Raw genomic sequence first — 12,303 nt, forward strand, 5'->3', positions numbered from 1 at the left:
CCTGCATTTTGAAATTTGCCACTATCCCCACATTGCCCAGCTGCCTCAGATTTAAACCTCACCTCTAAGGCCCAGCCTACATCAAAGGACACACTGGAGACAACAGGCTTGAAATATTTCACATTTTGAAAATGTGGGTGTTTTAGAAGAAGGGAGGCTTAGCAGAAATGTCCAGCTTTGCCAGTAGCACAGGGTTGTAGCAGCATGGGCGTGGGCCCAGGCAAAGTTGTTGCCAGTGTGCCTGCTCCAAAAATAATTGTGCAATTTCTGTAACAAAAGCAAACCCTGCTTCTCTTTTTCATTCACTGCCCAAACCCGGCTAGCAGTTTGGGTCCCTGTGAGTGATACAGACCTGTGGACTATTCCTCTTTGGTGATCCATGGCATGACTCTGGCTGGAGAGGCAAATAAAAGGCATTCAGTCAGAATCCTGGCATTCACGGGAGCCAGCCTGAGGTCACTCCAGCTTCCTGAGCTCTCCCAGGCAGCCACTTGGAGTCGTCGTCATGCTCTCAGTCACTATGTCATGCAACGATTCAAAGCCCTGCCTTTCTGAGCTGAGACACTACTCTGGTCTCTCTCTCTTTATGAGTATTACTAATTTTAAAATACTTTTGTCATGCTGTACCATGACAAACAAACCAGGTGGTAGATGCTGGTGTGTGAAACTGGGATTGGACTAACAGGACATCTGCTCTAATAGTAAGCACAGGTGGTTGTGGAGGTGATGCTCTTACATTTGAAGAGCTAGACTGACCCTTTTAAAGAAGTTACCAGGCAGAACTATCTGTAGCCTTGGATGGAACTCACCAGGTGTCCGTAGGACAGGTGGGTTCTTACAGAATTACTGATAATAATGGAAGAGTTCCCTTGTCCTGTTGTCCAAGAGCAAAGCATCTGTGGGAGGTATTGCGGCAGTATGGAGGCCCATGGGAGACATCACTGAGAAGTGTCGGGGAAGAGGGGGACAGCAGATCTGTGGGAGGCATCACTAAGTTGTGGTGGAGGGCTGGGGCCCATGAGAGGCTTCAGCACTACAGCCTGTTGGGGGGATGGCCGACCTATGAGAGGCATTGCTACAGGCTGCCAGGGGGAGAGTGGGCCCACAGGAGGCATGGTGTATGGCCTATTCGGGGCTGGTGGCAGGCCTGCGGCAATTGTCTCTACAACCCGTGGGTGGGATAGTGGATCCATGGGAAGAACTCCAGAAGACTGGAAGAAAGCTAATGTTATGCCAATTTTTTAAAAGGGTGGATGGGACAACCTGAATAATTATAGGCCTGTCAGCCTGATATTGATCCCAGGCTGATGCAGGACTCAATTAATAAAGAATTAAGAGGGTAATATAATAAATGCAAACCAACATGAGTTTATGGAAAATAAATCTTGTCAAACTAACTTGATATTTTTTTTTAATGAGATTACAAGTTTCATGGATAAAGGTAATAGCGTCGAGGAATAAACTTAGACTTCTCTTGGTACTGCACAACATTTTGATTATAAAACTAGAAAAATATAAAATTACATGGCACACATTAAATGGATTAAAAACTGGCTAACTGATAGGTCTCAAAATGTAATTGTATACAAGGAATTGTCATTGAGAGGGTGTGTTTACAGTGGGGTCCTGCAGGGATTGGTTCTTGCCCTATGCTATTTAATGTTTTTATCAATGACCTGAAAGAAAACAAAAATCATCACTGATAAACTTTACAGATGACACAAAAATTGGATGTGTGTAAATAATGTCGAAGACCAGTCACAGATGCAGAGTGATCTGGATCACTTAGTAAACTGGGAGAAGCAAACAATATTCATTCTTTTCTGACTGCTTGCTCATGTCCATGCCATTGTAGGTGTGTGCGCTTGCCACATGCACCAGTGCCCCAAGATTTTCCCTCAGCAGTGCTCGTAGGGGGTCGGCTCCGGTGCCCTCTGAAGTGGCTCTGTATGGCAGAGTATAAGGGGCGCCGCCGGCTCCCCCACCCTCAGTTCCTTCTTACCACCAGTGACGGTGCTGGAACATCTTGCTTCGGCAAGCTTTCTCGCTCTTAGTCCGTTGATACGAACTTTTGCCTGTATATAGTTAAGTTATTAGTTTCCCTTAGTGTAGTTCGTTAGTTAGTCCCGGACAGGACTCAGCCTATGGACAGCACGGGCCTCCGGCACCTGGACGTGCCATTGACACCTGAGGCCCTGCAGGTGCCAGCCATGGCGGTGCCCCATTCTAAGGGCAGACCCGCCCGGTGACCTTTCCAGCAGTCCCCATCTGTGCAGCACCACTCCCCACCTCAGGGAGTGTCCTGCCAGCGCTCGCCCGCACGGAGCTGCCAGGCCTCAGATGTAAGGAGGCCGGCCCAGAGGGCACTGGATTCAGGGCATCGCTCGCTGGGCTTGAGGTGCAAACTGCAGGTGATTTGGTGCAGGCCCATGGAGGTGCACCTGTCCCTGCAGTCCCGATATCAGGACTGGCCTACCTGCTCCCCTGGTGTGCGGCACCACTCCAGGGACACAGGCCAACGGTCCCAAGAGCCTTGCCGCCGGTCGCCAGAGCCCTGGTACAGGTTGCCACGGTTGGGTCAACGCTCCACACCTCACTGGTTGACTTGCTCCCATTCCCGCTCAATGGACTGGCACCGCTCAAGAAGCATGAGGCGTCGATCGCTGGGCTGCTGTCGCAATTCCGCCGAACGCCATTGGTCTCCGGGAGCTTGGCATGGGGATTCATCGCCCTCTGACAGATTCCTGTCGCAAAGCCGGGATTGGCATCATCGCGAATGGTCAGCACCATCCTGGTCTCTGAGACACGATCCCTCCTCTTGGGACTCCAGCACTGAGCAGGAGTCTATTCCTGCATGCCAGGGTCCTGCACTGGAGGTACCCACTCTGCCAGCGGCACTGCCCTTTGCATTGTGTCCGCCGGGCCAGTGGCCTACCCCCTGGAACCTTTGGAACCCTTGGGGGTTCCCGCAGCCCTCGCAAGGGCCCAGGTCAGCCTCAGGGGCCTCAGATAAACCATCAGCCACGGTCTCCCACCCGCCCCCCGACACAGAGAGCTCTGTGGAAAAGACCCCTCAGCTCCACCCTGCTCCCATGGAGGAACCAGCCGAGCAGCCTTCAGAGGCGGCAGATCCTCCGGTGCCGGCTTCCTCCTCATCCTCACCTGACGAAGTGATTACAAGGCCCCTCATCCAGTCCCACAGGATGATGCTAAGGCCCATCAGAAGCTGCTAAGAAAGGGCAGAACGCAAGTACCTTGTGGTTGCTAAAGGTTATGAGTACCTTTACACGCACTCTGCCCGAGCTCCCTGGTGGTCTTAGAAGAAGCTTATCAGTCTTGGCCATTAATGAATGGGAAAGGCAAGGCCAGCCAGGCACCACCCCGAAAAATAAAGGCTCGAGGAGGCTCAGTTTGTTCCGAAGAAAGATTTATTTGTCCTCAAGCCTCCAGCTGTGGGTGGCCAACCACCAGGCCGGATCCAGGGTGGGAATGATGGAGGGCAGGGAGACCATGCAGAGCTTCAACTTCTTGAGATACTTGTTGAGGTCTCACAGGTCCAGAATGGGTCTCAGACACCCCTTGGCTTTGGGGATCAGAAAGTACCCGGAGTAGAATCCTTGCCCCTGTACTCTTGAGGGACTTCCTCCACGGCCCCCACTTGCAGAAGGCTCTGAACCTCCTGGGTGAGCAGTTACTCGTGAGAAGGGTCCCTAAAGAGGGACAGGGAAGGGAGGTAGAAGGGGGGGAACGGAAAGAAACTGAAGGGTATAACCCTGCGTCACGGTGTTGAGGACCCAGCCGTCCAAAGTTATAGAGGCCCATGCAGGGAGGAAAGGAGACAGGCTGTAGGAGAAACACAGGGAAGCAGGATCCGGGGAACAGGCTGGTAGGTCACCCTCGGGCACACCCTCAAAATGCCTGCTTACCATCCTGTTGGTTGTGGATGGAGCTCGACTGGGCAGAGGGCGCTGTCTGGTGACCTTGCCGGCTTTCTCGCTGGACTCAAGATGCAGAGGCCCAGGGTCCATAAGGTCGCCCAGGAATCCTTGAGCCCGTGCAGTTTTGTGTCTGTTTGTTCAACAAATAGAGCTTAGCCATCAAATGGGAGGTCCTGTATTGACTTCCATCAACAGGCCCAGCCACTGCAGCCCTCCTCATCGAGATGGCCGAAGCCATGGTTCTGGCCGCAGAGTCTGCTGCGTCTGAGGCCGCCTGGAGGGCCGCTCTGGATACCGCTTTGCCGTCCTCTAGGATTGCTTGGAACTCCTTCTTGGGTTCCTCAGGCAGCAAATCCCCTAAGTTCCCTCTAAGCTGCGCAGCCGCACAGCTGCCTATTAAGCGCCGCGCAGGCCCCAGACCAGCCCCAGGGCCCTAACCCAGCCCAACCCCAGACCTGCAGCGGCTAGGGGACAGGCACCCCTCCCCCGGCCCTGAGCCTGCAGCTGGAGCCCTCACCCCTATGCACCTGAATCCCTCTTCTCTAGCCCTGAGCCCCTCATCCCTGGCCCCACACCAGAGCACTCACCCCCCTGCACCCCAACCCTTTGCCCCAGCCCTGAGCCCCGTCCCGCACTTCAAATCCCTCAGCCCCGCTCTGCCACATTAATTTTGTTATGTGCACCAATATGGAGGTGATGTGGGGAAAAATTCAAGGGAACACTGTGGGCCACACCTGACAAAGGTGCCTGCAGTTAGAAATGGCTTGTCTGCCTGACACTGATTGCTTACAACTGTTGTTCTCTACAGATATCAGGCAAAGTGTGTGAAATCTTTAACAAATCTCTCATTAATCCCAGCTAAATAGATTAAAACCTACTGCAGGCTTTAATAGAAGCAAGCTGCTCAGTTGTAGGGCACTGAAAATATAAATGGTGGAAAAACAGTAAAAACAGCTTGGCTTACAAATACCAGGAAGTGAGCAGTTTTCATGCAAGTAGTACCTAAGGAGGAACAGAGCAGGATGTTCCCAGTGCTCGGGCTACTTTCTGATTGGTGAGTGCAATGGGTAGTTAAATACCTAAGGACTGTAAAATGCACCCAGCTAAGGAAATTGCTTCTGTAATTGAAAATCAAGCTGAGATTTTGTGGGATCAAACTCCCAGTAGGATTTGTTTCAATTATAACTGAAGTGGTGGATTTATTCATTACAACCTTCTGTTCCTTTTCTAAGTTTAGACTGTTTATTACAGCTTTTTAAGAAGAAATTCTGAATGTAAATTCTCTAAACATTTTTATTTTTACATTTAATAAATTCAGGGGGGAAACCCCCTCATGGCTCATGTTTTAGAATCCAGCTGTGTAGTTTTGGGCATGTTGTCCTTCAGCGGCCCCTTTCTCTCCCTCTTTTTTCACCTGTCTGTCTATGTGTCCCTGCCCTTTCTCACACTGTATGTTTGCTGGTGGTTCTCCCTTAGTGGGAGAACTAGAACTGTGAATGTTGGCACTTATGTATCTTAAATCTGCCCAGAGTCCTTAGCCCTGGGATTTCAAAGAAACCACCATGACTGTTGGCAATGAGAATTCTGGGTTGAGGTCTGATACCACGGAGTGTCATGTGGCTGAACAGAAACAATGAAGATTGCTCCTCAGGATTAAAGGTGACAAGCAAGGGAACTAGCAGGTTTACTGAGCTAAGTGAGAAGAAAGGGAGATCAGGAGTCTGTTTGTGGGATGTCACTGGAATTTGAAGAAGCAATGTTGACTGACTGACTAGGTTGAATGCATCAGACTCATTTCTGCATGACCATACCCACATCTGAGCCCAGCTTTGTAGAAATTGTAGGCTCCTGCAATCCTCTCTTCTGCTGCTCACCTTCTCTGTTCCCAAGAATGCAGAGTCTTTAGCGTAAACTGCCTTAGTTCACAATCTCATGGGTCTGCACCGCTCTGGTTGATAGTGTTCAGTCAGCGGGGCCAATGGTAGTGGTTCTGTTTTGTACCATATGCTCTGAGATGGGCCAGAACAGTGATCTGAATGTGGATGATACAACTAAGCTCTAGATTTGCTGCACATTTATTTCCTATATGTTGGAGGAAGAGAAGCTCGTTGAAGGTTCTAATCCTGCAACAGCAATTGTTCTGTTAAAAACACTGGCACTTCTTGTTAAACAAAATGACCTTTTCTCCAGCCACATCAAGGAAATGGCTGAAAAATGTTCCTAATACGGTAAATAGCTCTTGTCATTTTCCTCAGATGATCACAGGATATTGGATCACAGATATTGCTGAGATCTGACCAGTCTGTTCCCCAAATGCTCAGTTTCCTGGCCCTGCAAATTGCCTAAGGGTGCAATAAGTAGGTTAATACTTGCTTTAGGGTTAGCCTGAGGGTTGGCATTCCCAGTAGGCAGAGCTGAGTTCTGTTTGTGGTGTTTTTGTGTGTGTGAGCTCATGCACATATAAGCCTGCAAGGTGATTTTCATTTGCTCCCATTTTGTTATTGTATGTTGTTCCCTTGTCATTTTTACCCGCAGCAGTGGTGACAGCGATGTTTGTTACAAACAGGCTCCCTTCCCCCCTCTCCCCCCCGCACACACAAAGGCTTGCTGATTATTAAATCCTTGATTTTTGCTGCAGTTTGCTTTTTGTATCTCCTCTATGTTCACTGTTTGTACACCAACGCGAGGAGCCGAGGTAACAAAATGGAGGAACTAGAGCTACTGGTGCAGGAAGTGAAACCAGATATTCTCGGGAGAACAGAAACAGGGTGGAATAGTCGTCAGGACTGGAGTACGGGTATTGAAGGGGATGTGCTGTCTAGGAAAGACAGAAATAAAGGCAAAGGTGGTAGAGTAGCATTGTAGATCAATGATGAGGTAGACTGTAAAGAAATAAGAAGCGATGGAACGGATATGACAGAGTCCGTCTGGGCAAAAATCACATTGGGGAAGAAAGCTCCTAGAGCCTGCCCTGGGATAGTGCTTGGGGTTTGCTATACCGCTGGGATCTGATTTGGATATGGACAGAGCCCTCTTTAATGTTTTTAATGAAATAAATACTAACGGGAATTGCATGATCATGGGAGATTTTAACTTCCCAGATATAGACTGGAGGACAAGTGCTAGTAATAATAAAAGGGCTCAGATTTTCCTGGATGCGATAGCTGATGGATTCCTTCACCAAGGAGCTGCTGAACTGACAAGAGGGGATGCCATTTTAGATTTGGTTTTGGTGAGTAGTGAGGACCTCATAGAAGAAATGGTTGTAGGGGACAACCTTGGTTCGAGCGATCATGAGCTAATTCAGTTCAAACTAAATGGAAGGATAAACAAAAATAGATCTGTGACTAGGGTTTTTGATTTCAAAAGAGCAAACTTAAAAAAATTAAAGAAATTAGTTAGGGAAGTGGATTGGACTGAAGAACTTGTGGATCTAAAGGCGGAGGAGGCCTGGAATTCCTTCAAGTCAAACTTGCAGAAACTATCAGAAGCCTGCACCCGAAGATAGGGGGTAAATTCATAGTCAGGAGTTGTAGACCAAGCTGGATGAGCAAGCATCTTAGAGAGGTTATTAAGAAAAAGCAGAAAGCCTACAAGTAGTGGAAGATGGGAGAGATCAGCAAGGAAAGCTACCTTATTGAGGTCAGAACATGTAGGGATAAAGGGGGAGAGGCCAAAATCCATGTAGAGTTGGACCTTGCAAAGGGAATTAAAACCAACAGTAAAAGGTTCGATAGCCATATATATTAGAAGAAAATAAAGAAGAGGTGGAACTGCTAAACACTGAGGATGGAGTGGAGGTTAAGGATAATCTAGGCATGGCCCAATATCTAAACAATTACTTTGTCTCAGTCTTTAGTGAGGCAAATGAGGAGCTTAGGGATAATGGTAGCATGACAAATGGGAATGAGGGTACGGAGGTAGATATTACCACATCCGAGATAGAAGCGAAACTCAAACAGCTTAATGGTACTAAATCGGGAGGCCCAGATAATTTTCATCCTGGAATATTAAAGGAATTGGCACATGAAATTGCAAGCCCATTAGCAAAAAATTTTAATGAATCTGTAAACTCTGGGGTTGTACCGTATGATTGGAGAATCGCTAACATAGTTCCTATTTTTAAGAAAGGGGAAAAAAAGTGATCCGGGTAACTACAGGTCTGATAGTTTGACATCTGTAGTAGGCAAGGTCTTGGAAAAAATTTTGAAGGAGAAAGTAGTTAAGGACATTGAGGTCAATGGTAATTGGGACAAAATACAACATGGCTTTACAAAAGGTAGAGTGTGTCAAACCAACCTGATCTCCTTCTTTGAGAAGGTAACAGGTTTTTTAGACAAAGGAAATGCAGTGGATCTAATTTACCTCCATTTCAGTAAGGCATTTGATATGGTTCCACATGGGGAATTATTAGCTAAATTGGAAAAGATGGGGATCAATATGAAAACTGAAAGGTAGATAAGGAACTGGTTAAAGGGAAGACTACAACGGGTCACACTAAAAGGTGAACTGTCAGGCTGGAAGGAGGTTATCAATGGAGTTCCTCAGGGATCGGTTTTGGGACCGATCTTATTTCATCTTTTTATTACTGACCTTGGCACAAAAAGTGGGGGAGTGCTAATAAAGTTTGCAGATGGCACAAAGCTGGGAGGTATTGCCAATACAGAGAAGGATGGGATATCATACAGGAAGATCTGGATGACCTTATAAACTGGAGTAATAGTAATAGGATGGTTTCAGAGTAGCAGCCATGTTAGTCTGTATTTGCAAAAAGAAAAGGCGGACTTGTGGCACCTTAGAGACTAACCAATTTATTTGAGCGTAAGCTTTCGTGAGCTACAGTTCACTTCATCGGATGCATTCAGTGAAAAATACAGTGGGTAGATTTATATACATAGAGAACATGAAACAATGGCTGTTACCATACACACTGTAACCAGAGTGATCAGGTAAGGTGAGCTATTACCAGCAGGAGAGCGCGGGGGGGGGGGGGGGACCTTTTGTAGTGATAATCAAGGTGGGCCATTTCCAGCAGTTGACAGGAACGTCTGAGGAACAGTGGGGGGTGGGGATAAACATGAGGAAATAGTTTTACTTTGTGTAATGACCTATCCACTCCCGGTCTCTATTCAAGACTAAGTTAATTGTATCCAGTTTGCAAATTAATTCCAATTCAGAAGTCTCTCGTTGGAGTCTGTTTTTGAAGTTTTTTTGTTGAAGAATTGCCACTTTTAGGTCTCTAATCGAGTGACCAGAGAGATTGAAGTGTTCTCCGACTGGTTTTTGAATGTTATAATTCTTGACGTCTGATTTGTGTCCATTTATTCTTTTACGTAGAGACTGTCCAGTTTGGCCAATGTACATGGCAGAGGGGCATTGCTGGCACATGATGGCATATATCACATTGGTAGATGTGCAGATGAACGAGCCTCTGATAGTGTGGCTGATGTGATTAGGCCCTATGATGGTGTCCCTGAATAGATATGTGGATACAGTTGGCAACGGGCTTTGTTGCAAGGATAGGTTCCTGGGTTAGTGGTTCTGTTGTGTGGTATGTAGTTGCTGGTGAGGATTTGCTTCAGGTTGGGGGTGTCTGTAAGCAAGGACTGGCCTGTCTCCCAAGATCTGTGAGAGTGATGGGTCGTCCTTCCGGATAGGTTGTAAATCCTTGATGATGCATTGGAGAGGTTTTAGTTGGGGGCTGAAGGTGATGGCTAGTGGCGTTCTGTTATTTTCTTTTTGGGCCTGTCCTGTAGTAGGTGACTTCTGGGTACTCTTCTGGCTCTGTCAGTCTGTTTCTTCACTTCAGCAGGTGGGTACAGCTCTCATCCCCTAATGCCCCTACTCTACTTGCGCTACATTGATGACATCTTCATCATCTGGACCCATGGAAAAGAAGCCACTGAATGCATCAGATGAAGTGAGCTGTAGCTCACAAAAGCTTATGCTCAAATAAATTTGTTAGTCTCTAAGGTGCCAGTAATAGGGTGAAATTTAATAGTGAAAAGTGCAAGGTCATGCATTTAGGGATTAATAACAAGAATTTTTGTTATAAACTGGGGATGCATCACTTGGAAGTAACAGAGGAGGAGAAGGTCCTTGGGGTATTGGTCGATCATAGGATGACTATGAGCCGCCAGTGTGATATGGCCGTGAAAAAAGTTAATGCGGTCTTGGGATGCATCAGGCGAGGTATTTCCAGTAGAGATAAGGAGGTGTTAGTACTGTTATACAAGGCACTGGTATATTCTTCTGGAATATTCTGGTCTCCCATGTTTAAGAAAGATGAATTCAAACTGGAACAGGTACAGAGAAGGACTACTAGGATGATCTGAGGAATGGAAAACCTGTCTTATGAAAGGAGACTCAAAGAGCTTGGCTTGTTTAGCCTAACCAGAAGAAGGCTGAGAGGAGATATGATTGCTCTCTATAAATATATCAGAGGGATAAATACCACAGAGGGAGAAGTATTATTTAAGCTCAGTACCAATGTGGACACAAGAACAAATGGATATAAACTGCCCATCAGGAAGTTTAGACTTGAAATTAGATGAAGGTTTCTAACCATCAGAGGAGTGAAGTTCTGGAACAGTCTTCCAAGGGAAGCAGTGGGAGCAAAAGACTAAGCTTGATAAGTTTATGGAAGGGATGATATCATGGGATAGCCTAATTTTGGCAATTAATAGCTCTTCAACTATTAGTGGTAGATATGCCCGATGGCCTGTGATGGGATGTTAGATGGGGTGGGATCTGGGTTACTACAGAGAATTCTTTCCTGGGTGTCTGGCTGGTGAGTCTTGCCCACATGCTCAGGCTTTAGCTGATCGCCATATTTGGGGTCAGGAAGGAATTTTCCTCCAGGGCAGAAAGGCCCTGGGGGTTTTTCGCCTTCCTCTGCAGCGTGGGGCACAGGTCACTTGCTGAAGGATTCTCTGCACCTCGAAGTCTTTAAATAATGATTTGAGGACTTCAATAGCTCAGACATAGGTTAGAGGTTTGTTACAGGAGTGCATGGGTGAGACTTCATGGCCTGCAGTAGGTCAGACTAGACGATCCTAATGGTCCCTTCTGACCTTAAAGTCTGTGATTAGTTCCTACTACTGTCCTGCCCAATTTTTGACTCCTGGGTTGGGAACAGGCGGTGGGAGCAAGAGACAAGGAGAGAGAAGTGGAGGAAATGCAAACGTGGAATTTGCATCTCTGATTGTGACTTGCTCACTGCACGGACAACCTTATTACAACTAGAGGAAATGGATGCTGGTGTGTCTTATGCTTCCTAGCCATAGCCTGCATGCTGGATTCTCTCCTGGCTAACTAATGGCAGAACCCAGCTACAATGCACTGGCAGCAGAAAGTCTGCCTGGAAGAGGGTTGCAATAGCACAAGGCACCTGCAACCCCCATTATTTTGCTTAGGGACCCAGAGCCAGCCAGTGCTGTCCCAAAAGTGGGCAGCACCAGCCAGGAGCCCAGGAAACACTTCAGATCTGCATATCCCCTAGGCATTATCCACCAGCAAGGTGTCTGTGGAACCTAGAATGTAAGTTAAAGCTCTTTCCTGCAGAATCCCTGTGAATAGCTCTATGAAGAGCAGCTTCCTCCACTGGCTTAGGGGATTCAAATTGCATACCCAGCCTGTCTTAACAGAGGTGAATCGAGTACCACATATTCCCCTCCTGTGTAAAGTCTGTGGGAGAGGAAAACTCACCTGTAAATCTCAAGGGGTGTGTTAGATTGACAGTCTGCTGAATCTTCACCTTGGAGAGGAGGGGCTGGCAGCTCTGCAGACAGTACAAGGCGCATGGCTTGCCAAATGCTTTATTGGGCTGAGATCTGTAGGAAAACACCCTACAGATCCCTGTCCCACAAGAGATATTCCCTCCATGCTACCTCAAGTCCCCACCACTCCATCTCCAGTCACCTGGCACACCATCCTACTGTACAGCCATTGATATGCCCTTGACAGCCCATCACCCCTCAGTGATATCCTATTTTGCACCATAAGCTACTGTGCCCTGAAAGGGGACCATTAATCCTTCCTTTCTCCTGGGCACACTGTCTTCTGAGCACCCACATAGCAGCCAAAAAGATGGGGTGACTAGGTGGTGGTGCAGAATGCTACCACGTAGCTGTCTTCCCCCTCCCCCAACCTAGTCTTGTAGATTTTTTGTGATTTTGCTCCCCTTTGCACCATGCATTGGATGGGAGCATCTGGATTCCTGTGTGGACAGTCACAGCCATGTAGCTGGTGTCTCTTTACCATGCCCTACATACTGAAGACAGTGCCTGTGTGTATGGGGCTTTTGGTGTCCCCTGCACAGGGTCCTACATCCTTTCTGCACCCTGCCTCACTAGTGTCCTTAGGA

General features: G+C 47.5%; 1 protein-coding gene across 1 annotated transcript in view; it reads left to right on the plus strand.

Moving 5' to 3' along the window:
- The window catches only part of LOC311529129 (uncharacterized protein), a 248,970-nt gene that overhangs the window by 174,311 nt on the left and 62,356 nt on the right, over positions 1-12,303 (plus strand). The gene's annotated exons all lie outside the window — the stretch shown is intronic.

This window comes from Lepidochelys olivacea, assembly GCF_965140295.1.
Source record: "Lepidochelys olivacea isolate rLepOli2 genome assembly, chromosome: 12".
Lineage (NCBI taxonomy): Eukaryota > Metazoa > Chordata > Testudines > Cheloniidae > Lepidochelys > Lepidochelys olivacea.